Genomic DNA, 20,514 nt, shown 5'->3' with positions numbered 1-20,514 from the left:
GGATGGCACCATATATTCATATTCATATTACATGTAAATTGTAATGTTATATGCTAGTGCTAGTCTACTTTATTCAATTCGAAACTTTCTCAAAGGGACTTTTAGATTAAATGGTCAAAGTCAATTACATAGAATCATAAAATAGAATAAACATAGACGTCGTTTGTTAGTTAGTTTGTTACTTGCTTTAATTTAGTGTTATTTGTTATTTATTAATATATTAAAAAGGTTTTTTAATTGATAAACATGAACAACTCTCTTAAAAGAAAAGCTTCTTCTAAGCCTATATATGTGTTGAAAACTTCTTGTAATTTTCGGTTGAACGATGCCGTACCATTGGTTTGTCATGTAAGGTTAGATAAATAACAATACTATTCACATTACTCTTAATAATCTATCTATCTATCCATCTATAATCTATAATCTATCTATAATCTATCTATCTATTCTATAATCTATCTATAATCTATCTATCTATAACATGTTATAAATCATGAAAATTAATCTGACTTGTCACTTCATTAGCAACTCCTAATCTCACTTGCTGACATGGTAATCCATCTGTTAATTACACTTAACACCTAATGATGCCAAGCTGTAAAAAAAAAAAAAAAAAAAAAAAAAACGTACTTTCCTCTCCCTTCTCCTTCGTCGTTTCTGCAACTCATCCAATACTAACCCTAAATCTCAGTAGAGTTAATCTCTTTCATTGCCTCTCCATAATCCGATTTTGAAACCCCAACCGCGTATAATTCATTCAAATCAATAACCGTTCCCCTAATTTGATTCCTGCCCTAATTCCCTAATTGATTCTTCAAATTATCAACCCGTTGTGGTTATCAAAACGCATAGAATCAATCGATTAAAATATTGTGTGATTCTGATTGTATCAAATTGATTAAATTATCCACTGGAAAATCGGTACAATCGGAGTTGATTGATTTGAACGGAATACACCTCTACAGTGCGAATTTTAAGATTACAAACTCTTTCCAATGTCCACTGACAGTAAGCTCATGTTGTTTGTACGATGTGTACTTTGATTTTTAATGGTGACTAATAGTGCTATGTATATGACACAAATTGACCCATTCTTACTGAAGTGGGTTAAGTTTACTCATGTAAAACATTAAACACAATGCAAAATTTGTCTGTTTGCATATGTGTTTTATGTAGGCTATCATATATAAAAGAGAAGGAAATTTGTTCATTTTCATTGTTAATTGTACAATTTTAATTTACAAGATTAATTATTGAGCACTACACAAGTTACAAGCCATTGGATCTAAAGAATGCAGTAATGGCACTCCATAATCTACATTCAAGTGATGGTAGTTCACCTTTGACTGTTATTCGATCGAAGTACAAACAAGGTACTTAACAGTAGAACCATTTATTTTATAATTCACTTTAAACCATAAATCTCAAAAAGGTACAAACTTTTTATTGTGTTTTTCTGTTTGCAGTTTAAATGTGTTGCAAGTTTGCCCTCTCGTGAACCACCCGAAACACTGTTTTAGCAGCCTAAAAGGCAATGATCGTCGTTTCCCATATTTTATATTGGTCAGTGTTTTGTTCTTTTTAAAGAATAAGAAGTGTTAATAACAATATTAAAATTAGAGTGGGGAAATGAGGTTTTGTTTCTTAACAAACCTTTTTCTAATGGTTATATTTTGTTGCCATTTTTTAGCCTTCAGGGTTTCAGTTTGTCAGTTGGCAAGAAAGTTCAGAATTTGTAAAAGAGTGAATGTAAATTTAACCCAAAAACGCTCTTTGGGATTAAACCTGTATTCATAATCATTCGTTACTTATCGTTATGTTCTTAGTCCTTCTCTTTGGTTCTGGGTGGGCATCATAAATTAACGGGTTGATATTCCTGGGTACCGTCGATCGGGTTCGGGTTTCCTCCCGAACGTGTATGTTACGCGAAAATGACGAGGGTTGTTTAATTGATATGATTTCGCTTTGTACAATGTTACGTGTACATGTTATGTTAAATGTTTGATGTTTTTTCTATGTCTTTTAGAGCAATCGTTTTATCATAAATATTAAAAGACTTTACAATGGATCAATACACTGCTAATGCATACGTTAGAGTTTCACCCCCGCTGAATATACAAATCCTTTTTTCAACTGCAGATCCTCTTAAATTTCAGAGAAGGAAAGTGAACGATTTGGCTGTAAGTATACCTGGCAAACGGGTCATGTTGGGTAGGTTTGGTTAACGGGTTAAAACAGTTTTGGGTTGAAATGGATCATGGGTCAAACGGGTAAAAAATTTAATCGGGTCCAAATGGGTCATGTTGGGTCGGTTTAGGTAACAGGTCGAAACGCGTAATGGGTCAAATGGGTCAAATAGGTCAAACAGGTTATATACTTTTATATTTGATTTTTTACATTATTATATTGTTTTAGTTATTAATAGTTTTATTATAAATATATAAGAAATATTAATATTAATATGCATAATAATTGATATAACTATTAATGCTTTCATAAATAATTGATGGATAAAATTTGTTATGCTCGACCCATTTGATCTATCCACAAGACCCATTAGACCTGTCTCAAATTATTGAATTTTAGGATTTGATATCCATTTGACCTGTACTTTTATATTTCGTATAAGACTCAATAGGTTAGACAAAAACTCATTCAACCTTTTTTTTTAAGTTTTGGTTTACATTTTTAGCCTTATTTTTTTCAACACCCAATTGACCCGAAAGCTTGACCCATTTAACCCAAATTTTACAGCTTGAGTCTGAATTGCCAGGTAGTAAGCGACTTATATTTGTGTGATTGATGTTAACGAATCGATTCATGGCTAGGTTTCTTGATATCGGATTCAAGCAATTTAACAAAAGATAAATTTTGAAGAACTATGCTTTGTCGATTCGAGGTTTGTAATTATCGATTTTCTTAAAAGACGGAACGGTTTTAGCTTTTGTTTATTTGTTAAGTTTCAATGTTTATGTCTACCATATGTTTGAAGAAATCTCTATTTTTTTAGTTCATAGGTTGAATGTTTATGTCTGCCATATGAAAAGGTTAATTGGTGCTCTTCTTGATTTTGATGGTTATAAAGAGGTGTATGCTTATGCTTTTCACGTTAATAACGTTGTAATGTGACCTTAGATTTTTTATCTTACAGAATTTTTACGTTAAATACATTAGTTGTAAAAATAAATAGAATCGCCTAATGAGTGGCTTCATAATGAATCTAAATAGCTTGATGTTCAGAGGGGTAATTTTTATGCGGGTTGATTAGAAATTGGATGAACTAATTACGATTGTCAATATGAAGATGTAGGTTCTGCATACGATAATTTAAAAGGCTAATGTAATTCTTTATATTCTTTTATCCATTTAGGTTTGGCAGATACAAATAATGGGATATCGTTCTTATTTTTTCCCTTTTTATGGTAGGCTTCTGCAGGTTGTTCGTTTCATACAACATTTACTCAGATTGTTCGACTTTGTCATTGTATAGTAAGTTTCCTTTTGAGCTTTAGTTTTATTAAATTGTTGTTTTCTGTTTATATGCACTTTGTATGATACCTAAGTCTCTTGATTTTCTGTTTATAAAGTAGTGTCAAATTGGGCGGGTTAGGTGACGATTGAAAAAGTTTTGGTTATGATTTTGATTTGGTCAAACTCGGTCAACTTGAGTTCACCTGAAATGTTTTTTAGTAGAAGGTTTAATTTATATAAAATACTATAAGTGTTACAATTTATTTTCAAAATAAATTTTGCTGTAGTGTGACAATTTTTTGCAGAACATTTTATTCGAATATTTAAGTCGTTAAATAATCACTGTGCCTTCTGAGATAAATGTTTTATTTTTTCTGTGCAGAATTTGATTGGAGAATCACCCTTGGCTAAGCAATGAGATCTTGTCAATGAACCACACATGTAAGTTCAGTTAATATCACGGGTATATTTTTAGTAAAAATTTAAAAAGTATGTATATTTGGAGGAATTAATCTCTCATATGCACCTTGCTGCCATCGTAGCTGAAAATATAAGTTGCGGATTTCGTATTGAACATATGATATGATTTTGATAATTAGAAGTGATATTTTGATACAAGTGTTGCTATGTAGTGGTGGAGTTGCGATAACTTTTAGGTATTTGCGATGAGTTATATTGCAAATTGAATTCTATGCTTATCTAAGTTGACGGATTATAAATATTTTACCTAAAAACATAGGTTCTTCTAAATGTCGAATCCGATGTTTTTATAGTGCAGCCTATGGTAGTTTGTGCCAATGTTTTTGACCAATGTTCATTTTCGAAATTATGTCATGCAGAAACGTGTAATTTTATGAAGGCATATACAGAAGATGAAATCCTGAAAAGGCTGGTTAATCAACTGTTTGTATTTCTGGTCTCAAAACGAAATGGGTCAGTTTAATTCGATTCGGAAAAGGACCATGCAGTTCATCTACTTCTTATAATAGTCTTGATGAGACTATTTTGTGAATCATCAAGTCTTCTCAAGCTTACAATGTTGCCATTGCACTTGCCTCTTAAGATGACCCAATCCAGAATTATAACTTACCACTACTATAACAATTTACGTCCGGTATGTTTCATTTACTATTCGATTTAAATTGTGTGTATCATGGGTAGTTAGTATAGGCTTTAACTTGATGCGATATTGGTAGGGTAAGAAGATGAGTTGGTCATTCAGATGAGTTAACGGGTCAAAAGTTCAAAACAAGTATGATGACAACTTTAAAGTTATTACATTAATAATTTAGTTATTTATAAATCATGTGTTTTCTGGATTATGGCAGGTGTTGGGACATATGAAGATAATCAATTTAAGTCAGAGTCTAAGAAGATAGCTTTCAAGTCCATCGAATTTCTTGAACTTGGAGCTGGACCAGTTAGATTGGTGAAAGATGTTTTTTAGGCCACTCCCTATCGTGACTAACACTATTCATCCTCTTAACTGCCACATCAGCGCCACATCAACGCTTATATCCTATAACTAATCCATAAAATCCTATAACTAAACACTCCCTATAATAATTACCAATAACCAACAATGTACAAAAAATATAGCACAAAGTATAAACATTTTAAAGCATTGAGGGTCCCACATGCATATAACACTCGCCAAATCCATGGTGAATGCGTATAACTAAAGCGGGTAATTAAGTGCTACCTATGGTTAGTTATGGGTGGTGACGGATAACTAGCGGGTAACTACCTATAACTTATCCATAGGGAGTGCTCTTAGGGTCACTACTTCACTCTTAGATAACATACGAATCAATTGTGTTTTTGTGGTCATGCTACAGAGGCATTGGCTGAAGAAGTTGAAAAAATTGCTGACATATATCAGCTTAAAAACCAATAATGTTTGCGAATGAGTCGCACGGGCTCATAAATGTAGTATAAACATAAAATAAGACTACACAAAAGTTAAAAACATAATCATTAAGTAATCAATATTTTTTTAGCAATATGGCTTGGTGCTATTAAATACTCCATATTGCCTAAAAATAATAAATAAATAAAAAATGAATGAAAGTTAAAAAGAAAAGATAACATAGATAATTTGAGTGAATTTATAAAAGGCGTTATTGTTGGAAATATGAATTCCCTAAATTTCTCTATAGTTTTAATTTCTAAAACAAACCCTTAGAGTTTAAACTGATTTCAAATCTTCGTCTTCATTTTTTATTTATTTATTTTCTTTACATGTTTTCCTTTATTTCTCCTATTTAAATTCACATATATCATGTATACGTATATCTTTTTATTTTTCAAAAAATCGTATACACACATTAATTTTAGTAAAGTTAAATCTGCAAAAAATAATAACAACTATCCTATCCATCTATCTTTAATTTCTCCTATTTCTTGTTTAGATTCCAAAAAAAATAATTTTTAAATTTCTTTTTTTTTATATTTTTCGAATTTACTTTTTTACCCTTACAGTTATTATACATATGTCATATCACTTCACTCTATACCTTAAAAGAGAATTTACTTCTTTAATGACCACTAGATTAAAAAATTACTTGAATCCAATGGTTATTATTATTCATCCACTAAATATTAGGTAATAAATTAATTTTAAATACACTTAATTCCTAAAATACCTTTTTTCTAACGTGAATTAAAAAAACACGGGATATCCTAATCCCGAACAGATAAATAAATTAGTTTTGCTTTAATTTTGGGTTTTAAATCTGCCTTTTTTGTGTGGAATTGTGTTTGGGTTTTGAATTTAGCGTTTTGCCTTTTTTTGGAACCGATTTGAGCAACGATTTAAATATTTTTTCTTGATAGATTTCTTCTGGCCGAGCTTTTTTGGTTAGAGATTATTTTTTTCCAGAGAATACAAAATTAAATGTAAACGATGGCGTATGTTTATTAGAATTCAAATTGATACATATACTATCTGCCTCTGTATTGTTTTAATTGCAATGATATCTTTTAAATTTTCTTCATTTTTCTGATTTATTCAATAAATAAATTGGCAGTTTATTGAGTTTGTGTAGTTGATAAAATTAGTGGAAGATCAAATGATTTCCTCAATAGTTTGAATTGGTCGCTTACTATATAATAAAGGTGTGGGTGTCAATTTTCAACACAGATCAAAATAAAATATAAAAAAGCTGATATGTAACTGTAACTGATTTTGTATTCTGTCTGGTTAATTAAATTGCATCAGATAGTGATGGAGTACAGATTGACAAGGATTGGTAACAAAATTACACTGAAGACAAAATCTATAAAGCCTGATGTTGATTTTAAACAGGATTTGATTCGTAATTATAATGGATTCGATGAATGTTTAACAGATAAGTTAAAAAAAAAATCATACAGTGAGTTATAACAAATTTGTAGTCATCTGATTTTAATTGATACCTAATATATATTAATGATAAGTACTTTAATATTAATAATAATATTAAATATTAATAATAACTATATTAATAATAATAATAACTAATAATGTTATTAACTAAAAAGAATAATAATATTATTATTATTAATGATAATAATAATAATAAATTGTATTTATTTTTGAGATAACTATAATAATAATGATTTTTAATTTTAATGGTAATATTAATAATAATATTATTAATAATGCTAAATTTGATATTAGTAATAATATTTAATAATAATATTAGTACTAATATAGATATAACATGTTAATTGTATCAAATTTACATATGTATAATAACATTACTAATACTGATATTAATACTAACATAAATTTTAATATTAATAATAATAATGAAAATAATATTACTGATATAACAATCATATTTTTAACTTGTAATTTATTATATTACCTATTATTGATTATGTAATATTTGGTAATTATAATATGTACATAATAACCTATATTGAATATTAAATTTATATACATTACAATATACATAAAATAATAATCATGTACAGAAATCATATATGTTTATGTATGAATTTACTTCAAAATCAACATTATTATCTTGCATATTATTTTACATATTTATTTACAATTAATAGTTCGTGAATCGTCGAAAGCGGTCGAAGGTAAATGAATTCGTGAAAACAGTTCGAAAATTTTGAGACTCAACATTATAGACTTTGCTTATCGTGTCGAAATTATATAAAGATTAAGTTTAAATTTTGTCAGAAATTTTCGGGTCGTCACAAGAATGATGTAGGAATTGGGCTTTCTAAACTTGGGCTTGCATGTTATGTACAAGAGCATATGGATCATTGTTATAGGCCTGCTTGGAGTATCATGAAGCCGAAGCTGTAGTGACCCGAACTTTTCCATGTTTATATATATTAATTGTGATTGATATTTACATGATTAAATGTTTCCAACATGTTAAGCAATCAAACTTGTTAAGACTTGATTAATTGAAATATGTTTCATATAGACAATTGACCACCCAAGTTGACCGGTGATTCACGAACGTTAAAACTTGTAAAAACTATATGATGACATATATATGGATATATATATATATATATATATATATATATATATATATATATATATATATATATATATATATATATATATATATATATATATAGTTAACATGATACTATGATAAGTAAACATATCATTAAGTATATTAACAATGAACTACATATGTAAAAACAAGACTACTAACTTAATGATTTTTAAACGAGACATATATGTAACGATTATCGTTGTAAAGACATTTAATGTATATATATCATATTAAGAGATATTCATACATGATAATATAATAATTTAAAATCTCATTTGATATTATAAACATTGGGTTAACAACATTTAACAAGATCGTTAACCTAAAGGTTTCAAAACAACACTTACATGTAACGACTAACGATGAATTAACGACTCAGTTAAAATGTATATACATGTAGTGTTTTAATATGTATTTATACACTTTTGAAAGACTTCAATACACTTATCAAAATACTTCTACTTAACAAAAATGCTTACAATTACATCCTCGTTCAGTTTCATCAACAATTCTACTAGTATGCACCCGTATTCGTACTCGTACAATACACAGCTTTTAGATGTATGTACTATTGGTATATACACTCCAATGATCAGCTCTTAGCAGCCCATGTGAGTCACCTAACATATGTGGGAACCATCATTTGGCAACTAGCATGAAATATCTCATAAAATTACAAAAATATGAGTAATCATTCATGACTTATTTACATGAAAACAAAATTACATATCCTTTATATCTAATCCATACACCAATGACCAAAAACACCTACAAACACTTTCATTCTTCAATTTTCTTCATCTAATTGATCTCTCTCAAGTTCTATCTTCAAGTTCTAAGTGTTCTTCATATATTCTACAAGTTCTAGTTACATAAAATCAAGAATACTTTCAAGTTTGCTAGCTCACTTCCAATCTTGTAAGGTGATCATCCAACCTCAAGAAATCTTTGTTTCTTACAGTAGGTTATCATTATAATACAAGGTAATAATCATATTCAAACTTTGGTTCAATTTCTATAACTATAACAATCTTATTTCAAGTGATGATCTTACTTGAACTTGTTTTCGTGTCATGATTCTGCTTCAAGAACTTCGAGCCATCCAAGGATCCGTTGAAGCTAGATCCATTTTTCTCTTTTCCAGTAGGTTTATCCAAGGAACTTAAGGTAGTAATGATGTTTATAACATCATTCGATTCATATATATAAAGCTATCTTATTCGAAGGTTTAAACTTGTAATCACTAGAACATAGTTTAGTTAATTCTAAACTTGTTCGCAAATAAAAGTTAATCCTTCTAACTTGACTTTTAAAATCAAATAAACACATGTTCTATATCTATATGATATGCTAACTTAATGATTTAAAACCTGGAAACACGAAAAACACCGTAAAACCGGATTTACGCCGTCGTAGTAACACCGCGGGCTGTTTTGGGTTAGTTAATTAAAAACTATGATAAACTTTGATTTAAAAGTTGTTATTCTGAGAAAATGATTTTTATTATGAACATGAAACTATATCCAAAAATTATGGTTAAACTCAAAGTGGAAGTATGTTTTCTAAAATGGTCATCTAGACGTCGTTCTTTCGACTGAAATGACTACCTTTACAAAAACGACTTGTAACTTATTTTTCCGACTATAAACCTATACTTTTTCTGTTTAGATTCATAAAATAGAGTTCAATATGAAACCATAGCAATTTGATTCACTCAAAACGGATTTAAAATGAAGAAGTTATGGGTAAAACAAGATTGGATAATTTTTCTCATTTTAGCTACGTGAAAATTGGTAAAAAATCTATTCCAACCATAACTTAATCAACTTGTATTGTATATTATGTAATATTGAGATACCATAGACACGTATACAATGTTTCAACCTATCATGTCGACACATCTATATATATTTCGGAACAACCATAGACACTCTATATGTGAATGTTGGAGTTAGCTATACAGGGTTGAGGTTGATTCCAAAATATATATAGTTTGAGTTGTGATCAATACTGAGATACGTATACACTGGGTCGTGGATTGATTCAAGATAATATTTATCAATTTATTTTTGTACATCTAACTGTGGACAACTAGTTGTAGGTTACTAACGAGGACAGCTGACTTAATAAACTTAAAACATCAAAATATATTAAAAGTGTTGTAAATATATTTTGAACATACTTTGATATATATGTATATATTGTTATAGGTTCGTGAATCAACCAGTGGCCAAGTCTTACTTCCCGACGAAGTAAAAATCTGTGAAAGTGAGTTATAGTCCCACTTTTAAAATCTAATATTTTTGGGATGAGAATACATGCAGGTTTTATAAATGATTTACAAAATAGACACAAGTACGTGAAACTACATTCTATGGTTGAATTATCGAAATCGAATATGCCCCTTTTTATTAAGTCTGGTAATCTAAGAATTAGGGAACAGACACCCTAATTGACGCGAATCCTAAAGATAGATCTATTGGGCCTAACAAACCCCATCCAAAGTACCGGATGCTTTAGTACTTCGAAATTTATATCATATCCGAAGGGTGTCCCGGAATGATGGGGATATTCTTATATATGCATCTTGTTAATGTCGGTTACCAGATGTTCACCATATGAATGATTTTTATCTCTATGTATGGGATGTGTATTGAAATATGAAATCTTGTGGTCTATTATTATGATTTGATATATATAGGTTAAACCTATAACTCACCAATATTTTTGTTGACATTTTAAGCATGTTTATTCTCAGGTGAATATTAAGAGCTTCCGCTGTCGCATACTTAAATAAGGACGAGATTTGGAGTCCATGCTTGTATGATATTGTGTAAAAACTGCATTCAAGAAACTTATTTTGTTGTAACATATTTGTATTGTAAACCATTATGTAATGGTCGTGTGTAAACAGGATATTTTAGATTATCATTATTTGATAATCTACATAAAGCTTTTTAAACCTTTATTGATGAAATAAAGGTTATGGTTTGTTTTAAAATGAATGCAGTCTTTGAAAAACGTCTCATATAGAGGTCAAAACCTCGCAACGAAATCAATTAGTATGGAACGTTTTTAATCAATAAGAATGGGACATTTCAGTTGGTATCCGAGCGTTGGTCTTAGAGAACCAGAATTTTGCATTAGTGTGTCTTATCGAGTTTGTTAGGATGCATTAGTGAGTCTGGACTTCGACCGTGTTTACTTGAAAAATGATTGCTTAACAAATTTTGTTGGAAACTATATATTTTTAACATGTGAATATTATGTGATATATTAATCTCTTAACGCGTTTGATATTATGTGATAGATGTCTACCTCTAGAACAAGTCCCATTGACTCACCTAATAATAATGAAGAGTCAAATGTAAATTGGAATGATTCGTGGACTGATTCACAAGTTCCCGAAGAGGAACCGGAAGAAGAGTCGGAACCAGAAGAAGAATCGGAACCGGAAGAAGAATCGGAACCGGATGAAGAAATAGAACAGGTGGGGGAAATAATAAAACGGTTAAGTAAAAAAAAAATCCTCAACCAACCGACCAAGGTTAATTATGGTCAATGGTGTTTCCGCCAAGGAAGCAAAATATTGGGAGGATTACCAATTCTCCGATGAATCGGATTCCGACGAGAATTCCGATGATGTTATAGAAATTACCCCAACTGAATTTAAAAAGGCAAAAGAAAATAATAAGGGAAAGGGCATAAAAATAGAGAAATCTAATTCCAACCCCGATGAACTTTATATGTATCGTCAACCCCCGAAGTCCTTAAGTTGTAACAATGACCCGGGAACCTCTAAACCACCAAGTTTTTCTAAACCATTGTGGAAAACGACAGCTAGTATTAGGGGAACATCATATATCCCTAGAAACTTGACAAAACGAACCAAAACTGAAGAAGAAGAAACGAGCGAGTCGGAATAAGATAGTTGTATTCGTGTGGTGTAATATATGTAATATAGTGTGCTTATGCTTTATGATATATGTAAAAATTGCTTGTATTAATAAGTATTTTTTTTATGAATCTAACTTTTGTCTATTTTACAGTTTAAAAACACAAAATGGATAGACAACCCAATATTTTAAGAGACCTACCCGGAGACATGATTGATGAAATCTTGTCTAGAGTCAGTCAGAATTCCTCGGCACAACTATTTAAGGCGAGATCAGTTTGTAAGACATTTGAAGAATGTTCCAAGAATGTCTTGGTTTATAAAAGGCTTTCGTTCGAAAGATGGGGGATATCACATTGGGAAATCCATAAGTTACGATGTGTTTACTTTGACGCATATATTGCGGGGAACCCAAATGCTATTTTACGCAATGGGTTAAGAAATTATTTTGACTTAATATATCCGAATATTGGACTTCGTGATTTAGAAAAAGCGGCTAACATGCAACATAAAGAAGCATGTTATGCTTACGGATTAGTAATATTCGCTTCTCACCAAAGTGAGAACAAGAACATCGGGCTACAACTATTAAACAAAACGTTCCCACAAGTGGCGGAGTCGGTAATTGGGGTAAGAAATGAGGGTTTTAGATTGTTACGGGACTGTTGGACATTACGTAACCCTCGTCCCTTTGACGACGTTACAACACGCTGTCTTATCAACGGCCATAACGGTTATATTCCACAAGACCAAGGATGGGAAGTAATCCTAGTAAAACCAGAATGCATGACTTGTTTCTGGACGTATGAATTACGTGTCTTTATTGCCTTTGCTGAATGACTTGTGTACTAGCTAGAATTATCTTCACAACCATCTTGTATCAAATTTATTGTGTGCTATATTTCATGCTATATGTAAAATAAGCGGTATTGTAAGTTTGTAAAATATTGTGTAAAAGTTTGAACGCGAAATATTATTATAATCAGTTTTTCATATAGAATTGTAGTAGTTGAATTGTATATTAGCTACTAAGTATGAACTTAACGGGTAGGTACTACCCGAATTTAAACTTATAAAACGCTAATATGAAGAAAAAGCTTTTATAAATGAGTTCATATTATGCTACGAAATACTATTAACTACTCTTAATATTCTGTATGATTAACTTGTTCCATTTGACTATTTTGAAGGAAATGGCACCGACTACTCGACACACCGTGAATATGAATGAAGAGGAATTCCGTACTTTTCTAGCTTCAAACATAGCCGCAGTACAGGCTGCGCTACAGACCAACAATAACCTTGGATCTAGCAGTACAGGAAATCGTGTAGGATGCACCTACAAAGAATTCACTGCCTGCAAACCTTTGGAATTTGATGGAACCGACGGACCGATCGGATTGAAACGGTGGACCGAGAAGGTCGAATCGGTGTTTGCCATAAGTAAGTGTACTGAAGAGGACAAAGTGAAGTACGCTACGCATACCTTCACAGGTTCTGCGTTAACATGGTGGAATACCTATCTAGAGCAAGTGGGACAAGACGATGCGTACGCACTACCGTGGTCAGCATTCAAGCACTTGATGAACGAGAAGTACCATCCCAGAACCGAGGTCAATAAGCTCAAGACAGAACTTAGAGGGTTACGAACCCAAGGATTTGATATTACCACGTACGAAAGACGATTCACTGAATTGTGCCTATTGTGTCCGGGAGCATTCGAAGATGAGGAAGAGAAGATCGACGCGTTTGTGAAAGGATTACCGGAAAGAATCCAAAAAGATATAAGTTCACACGAGCCCGCCTCCATACAACAGGCATGTAGAATGGCTCACAAACTAGTGAACCAGATTGAAGAAAGAATTAAAGAACAGACTGTTGAAGAGGCCAATGTGAAACAAGTCAAAAGAAAGTGGGAGGAAAACGGTGATAAGAATCACCAATACAACAACAACAGCAATTACAACAATAATCGCAACAATTATCCCAACAATCGCAACATCAATCGCAACTACAACAAACGGCCCAACAACAACAACAACAACAACAGCAGCAACTACAACAATCATCCCAACAACAATAATAACCGCAACAACAACAACAATCAGAAGCAGCTATGCCAAAGGTGTGAAAAGTATCACTCGGGGTTCTGCACCAAATTTTGCAACAAGTGTAAAAGAAATGGTCATAGCGCGGCGAAGTGTGAGGTCTACGGACCAGGGGTTAATAGAACGAAAGGAATAAATGGTGTCGGAACGAGTAATGGCGGAGCAAGTAGTGTCGGAGCAAGTTATGCCAATGTAGTTTGTTATAAATGTGGAAAATCGGGCCACATTATTAGAAATTGCCCGAACCAGGAAAACACGAATGGACAAGGCCGCGGAAGAGTTTTCAATATTAATGCGGCAGAGGCACAGGAAGACCCGGAGCTTGTTACAGGTACGTTTCTTATTGACAATAAATCTGCTTACGTTTTATTTGATTCGGGTGCGGATAGAAGCTATATGAGTAGAGATTTTTGTGCTAAATTAAGTTGTCCATTGACGCCTTTGGATAGTAAATTTTTACTCGAATTAGCAAATGGTAAATTAATTTCAGCAGATAATATATGTCGGAATCGAGAAATTAAACTGGTTAGCGAAACATTTAAGATTGATTTGATACCAGTAGAGTTAGGGAGTTTTGATGTGATAATCGGTATGGACTGGTTGAAAGAAGTGAAAGCAGAGATCGTTTGTTACAAAAATGCAATTCGCATTATACGAGAAAAAGGAAAACCCTTAATGGTGTACGGAGAAAAGGGCAACACGAAGCTACATCTTATTAATAATTTGAAGGCACAAAAACTAATAAGAAAAGGTTGCTATGCTGTTCTAGCACACGTCGAGAAAGTACAAACTGAAGAAAAGAGCATCAATGATGTTCCCGTCGCAAAAGAATTTCCCGATGTATTTCCGAAAGAATTACCGGGATTACCCCCACATCGATCCGTTGAATTTCAAATAGATCTTGTACCAGGAGCTGCACCAATAGCTCGTGCTCCTTACAGACTCGCACCCAGCGAGATGAAAGAACTACAAAGCCAATTACAAGAACTTTTAGAGCGTGGTTTCATTCGACCAAGCACATCACCGTGGGGAGCTCCTGTTTTGTTTGTCAAGAAGAAAGATGGTACATTCAGGTTGTGTATCGACTACCGAGAGTTGAACAAACTTACCATTAAGAACCGCTACCCACTACCGAGAATCGACGACTTATTTGATCAACTACAAGGCTCTTCTATTTATTCAAAGATTGACTTACGTTCCGGGTATCATCAAATGCGGGTGAAAGAAGATGATATTCCAAAGACTGCTTTCAGAACACGTTACGGTCATTATGAGTTTATGGTCATGCCGTTTGGTTTAACTAATGCACCAGCTATGTTCATGGACCTTATGAACCAAGTGTGTGGACCATACCTTGACAAGTTTGTCATTGTTTTCATTGATGACATAATTATTTACTCAAAGAATGACTAAGAACACGGAGAACATTTGAGAACGGTGTTAGAAGTATTGAGGAAGTAAGAATTGTACGCTAAGTTTTCAAAGTGTGCATTTTGGTTGGAAGAAGTTCAATTCCTCGGTCACATAGTGAACAAAGAAGGTATTAAGGTAGATCCGGCAAAGATAGAAACTGTTGAAAAGTGGGAAACCCCGAAAACTCCGAAACACATACGCCAGTTTTTAGGACTAGCTGGTTACTACAGATGGTTCATCCAAGACTTTTCCAGAATAGCAAAACTCTTGACTGCATTAACGCATAAAGGGAAGAAATTTGAATGGAAGGATGAACAAGAGAAAGCGTTCCAGTTATTGAAGAAAAAGCTAACTACGGCACCTATATTGTCATTGCCTGAAGGGAATGATGATTTTGTGATTTATTGTGACGCATCAAAGCAAGGTCTCGGTTGTGTATTAATGCAACGAACGAAGGTGATTGCTTATGCGTCTAGACAATTGAAGATTCACGAACAAAATTATACGACGCATGATTTGGAATTAGGCGCGGTTGTTTTTGCATTAAAGACTTGGAGGCACTACTTATATGGGGTCAAAAGTATTATATATACCGACCACAAAAGTCTTCAACACATATTTAATCAGAAACAACTGAATATGAGGCAGCGTAGGTGGATTGAATTGTTGAATGATTACGAATTTGAGATTCGTTACCACCCGGGGAAGGCAAATGTGGTAGCCGACGCCTTGAACAGAAAGGACAGAGAACCCATTCGAGTAAAATCTATGAATATAATGATTCACAATAACCTTACTACTCAAATAAAGGAGGCGCAACAAGGAGTTTTAAAAGAGGGAAATTTAAAGAATGAAATACCCAAAGGATCGGAGAAGCATCTTAATATTAGGGAAGATAGAACCCGGTATAGGGCTGAAAGGATTTGGGTACCAAAATTTGGAGATATGAGAGAAATGGTACTTAGAGAAGCTCATAAAACCAGATACTCAATACATCCTGGAACGGGGAAGATGTACAAGGATCTCAAGAAACATTTTTGGTGGCCAGGTATGAAAGCCGATGTTGCTAAATACGTAGGGGAATGTTTGACGTGTTCTAAGGTCAAAGCGGAGCATCAGAAACCATCAGGTCTACTTCAACAACCCGAAATCCCGGAATGGAAATGGGAAAACATTACCATGGATTTCATCACTAAATTGCCAAGGACTGCAAGTGGTTTTGATACTATTTGGGTAATAGTTGATCGTCTCACCAAATCAGCACACTTCCTGCCAATAAGAGAAGATGACAAGATGGAGAAGTTAGCAAGACTGTATTTGAAGGAAGTCATCTCCAGACATGGAATACCAATCTCTATTATCTCTGATATGGATGGCAAATTTATTTCAAGATTCTGGCAGACATTACAGCAAGCATTAGGAACTCGTCTAGACATGAGTACTGCCTATCATCCACAAACTGATGGGCAGAGTGAAAGGACGATACAAACGCTTGAAGACATGCTACGAGCATGTGTTATTGATTTCGGAAACAGTTGGGATCGACATCTACCGTTAGCAGAATTTTCCTACAACAATAGCTACCATTCAAGCATTGAAATGGCTCCGTTTGAAGCACTTTATGGTAGAAAGTGCAGGTCTCCGATTTGTTGGAGTGAAGTGGGGGATAGACAGATTACGGGTCCGGAGATAATACAAGAAACTACTGAGAAGATCATCCAAATTCAACAACGATTGAAAACCGCCCAAAGTCGACAAAAGAGCTACGCCGACATTAAAAGAAAAGATATAGAATTTGAAATTGGAGAGATGGTCATGCTTAAGGTTGCACCTTGGAAAGGTGTTGTTCGATTTGGTAAACGAGGGAAATTAAATCCAATGTATATTGGACCATTCAAGATTATTGATCGTGTCGGACCAGTAGCTTACCGACTTGAGTTACCTCAACAACTCGCGGCTATACATAACACTTTCCACATCTCGAATTTGAAGAAATGTTTTGCTAAAGAAGATCTCACTATTCTGTTAGATAAAATCCAAATCAACGAAAAACTTCAATTCATCGAAGAACCCGTCGAAATAATGGATCGTGAGGTTAAAAGACTTAAGCAAAACAAGATACCAATTGTTAAGGTTCGATGGAATGCTTGTAGAGGACCCGAGTTCACCTGGGAGCGTGAAGATCAGATGAAGAAGAAATACCCGCATCTATTTCCAGAAGATTCGTCAACACCTTCAACAGCTTAAAATTTCAGGACGAAATTTATTTAACGGGTAGGTACTGTAGTGACCCGAACTTTTCCATGTTTATATATATTAATTGTGATTGATATTTACATGATTAAATGTTTCCAACATGTTAAGCAATCAAACTTGTTAAGACTTGATTAATTGAAATATGTTTCATATAGACAATTGACCACCCAAGTTGATCGGTGATTCACGAACGTTAAAACTTGTAAAAACTATATGATGACATATATATATATATATATATATATATATATATATATATATATATATATATATATATATATATATATATATATATATATATATATATATAGTTAACATGATACTATGATAAGTAAACATAACATTAAGTATATTAACAATGAACTACATATGTAAAAACAAGACTACTAACTTAATGATTTTTAAACGAGACATATATGTAACGATTATCGTTGTAAAGACATTTAATGTATATATATCATATTAAGAGATATTCATACATGATAATATCATAATAATATAATAATTTAAAATCTCATTTGATATTATAAACATTGGGTTAACAACATTTAACAAGATCGTTAACCTAAAGGTTTCAAAACAACACTTACATGTAACGACTAACGATGACTTAACGACTCAGTTAAAATGTATATACATGTAGTGTTTTAATATGTATTTATACACTTTTGAAAGACTTCAATACACTTATCAAAATACTTCTACTTAACAAAAATGCTTACAATTACATCCTCGTTCAGTTTCATCAACAATTCTACTCGTATGCACCCGTATTCGTACTCGTACAATACACAGCTTTTAGATGTATGTACTATTGGTATATACACTCCAATGATCAGATCTTAGCAGCCCATGTGAGTCACCTAACACATGTGGGAACCATCATTTGGCAACTAGCATGAAATATCTCATAAAATTACAAAAATATGAGTAATCATTCATGACTTATTTACATGAAAACAAAATTACATATCCTTTATATCTAATCCATACACCAACGACCAAAAACACCTACAAACACTTTCATTCTTCAATTTTATTCATCTAATTGATCTCTCTCAAGTTCTATCTTCAAGTTCTAAGTGTTCTTCATATATTCTACAAGTTCTAGTTACATAAAATCAAGAATACTTTCAAGTTTGCTAGCTCACTTCCAATCTTGTAAGGTGATCATCCAACCTCAAGAAATCTTTGTTTCTTACAGTAGGTTATCATTCTAATACAAGGTAATAATCATATTCAAACTTTGGTTCAATTTCTATAACTATAACAATCTTATTTCAAGTGATGATCTTACTTGAACTTGTTTTCGTGTCATGATTCTGCTTCAAGAACTTCGAGCCATCCAAGGATCCGTTGAAGCTAGATCCATTTTTCTCTTTTCCAGTAGGTTTATCCAAGGAACTTAAGGTAGTAATTATGTTCATAACATCATTCGATTCATATATATAAAGCTATCTTATTCGAAGGTTTAAACTTGTAATCACTAGAACATAGTTTAGTTAATTCTAAACTTGTTCGCAAACAAAAGTTAATCCTTCTAACTTGACTTTTAAAATCAAATAAACACATGTTCTATATCTATATGATATGCTAACTTAATGATTTAAAACCTGGAAACACGAAAAACACCGTAAAACCGGATTTACGCCGTCGTAGTAACACCGCGGGCTGTTTTGGGTTAGTTAATTAAAAACTATGATAAACTTTGATTTAAAAGTTGTTATTATGAGAAAATGATTTTTATTATGAACATGAAACTATATCCAAAAATTATGGTTAAACTCAAAGTGGAAGTATGTTTTCTAAAATGGTCATCTAGACGTCGTTCTTTCGACTGAAATGACTACCTTTACAAAAATGACTTGTAACTTATTTTTCCGACTATAAACCTATACTTTTCTGTTTAGATTCATAAAATAGAGTTCAATATGAAACCATAGCAATTTGATTCACTCAAAACGGATTTAAAATGAAGAAGTTATGGGTAAAACAAGATTGGATAATTTTTCTCATTTTAGCTACGTGAAAATTGGTAACAAATCTATTCCAACCATAACTTAATCAACTTGTATTGTATATTATGTAATCTTGAGATACCATAGACATGTATACAATGTTTCGACCTATCATGTCGACACATCTATATATATTTCGGAACAACCATAGACACTCTATATGTGAATGTTGGAGTTAGCTATACAGGGTTGAGGTTGATTCCAAAATATATATAGTTTGAGTTGTGATCAATACTGATATACGTATACACTGGGCCGTGGATTGATTCAAGATAATATTTATCAATTTATTTCTGTACATCTAACTGTGGACAACTAGTTGTAGGTTACTAACGAGGACAGCTGACTTAATAAACTTAAAACATCAAAATATATTAAAAGTGTTGTAAATATATTTTGAACATACTTTGATATATATGTATATATTGTTATAGGTTCGTGAATCAACCAGTGGCCAAGTCTTACTTCCCGACGAAGTAAAAATCTGTGAAAGTGAGTTATAGTCCCACTTTTAAAATCTAATATTTTTGGGATGAGAATACATGCAGGTTTTATAAATGATTTACAAAATAGACACAAGTACGTGAAACTACATTCTATGGTTGAATTATCGAAATCGAATATGCCCCTTTTTATTAAGTCTGGTAATCTAAGAATTAGGGAACAGACACCCTAATTGACGCGAATCCTATAGATAGATCTATTGGGCCTAACAAACCCCATCCAAAGTACCGGATGCTTTAGTACTTCGAAATTTATATCATATCCGAAGGGTGTCCCGGAATGATGGGGATATTCTTATATATGCATCTTGTTAATGTCGGTTACCAGGTGTTCACCAT

The 20,514-nt window shown here is 32.4% G+C and overlaps 1 long non-coding RNA gene across 3 annotated transcripts; it reads left to right on the top strand.

The window, feature by feature from the left end:
- Positions 1-532: 532 nt before the first annotated feature.
- Positions 533-5,378, top strand: LOC139892049 (uncharacterized). 3 transcript variants are annotated; one of them, XR_011773967.1, is made up of 9 exons: positions 533-1,008; positions 1,246-1,373; positions 1,467-1,563; positions 2,140-2,899; positions 3,427-3,489; positions 3,854-3,912; positions 4,311-4,585; positions 4,668-4,723; positions 4,800-5,378. It is a non-coding gene; the product is annotated as an uncharacterized lncRNA (long non-coding RNA). The 3 variants fall into 3 exon arrangements; XR_011773966.1 differs by having other exon boundaries at positions 533-1,373; positions 2,140-2,180; positions 2,829-2,899; XR_011773965.1 differs by having other exon boundaries at positions 533-1,373.
- The last annotated feature ends 15,136 nt before the right edge of the window (positions 5,379-20,514 follow it).

This window comes from Rutidosis leptorrhynchoides, chromosome 2, assembly GCF_046630445.1.
Source record: "Rutidosis leptorrhynchoides isolate AG116_Rl617_1_P2 chromosome 2, CSIRO_AGI_Rlap_v1, whole genome shotgun sequence".
Taxonomy (NCBI): Eukaryota; Viridiplantae; Streptophyta; class Magnoliopsida; order Asterales; family Asteraceae; genus Rutidosis; species Rutidosis leptorrhynchoides.
This window is presented reverse-complemented; position numbering and strand designations above follow the sequence as displayed.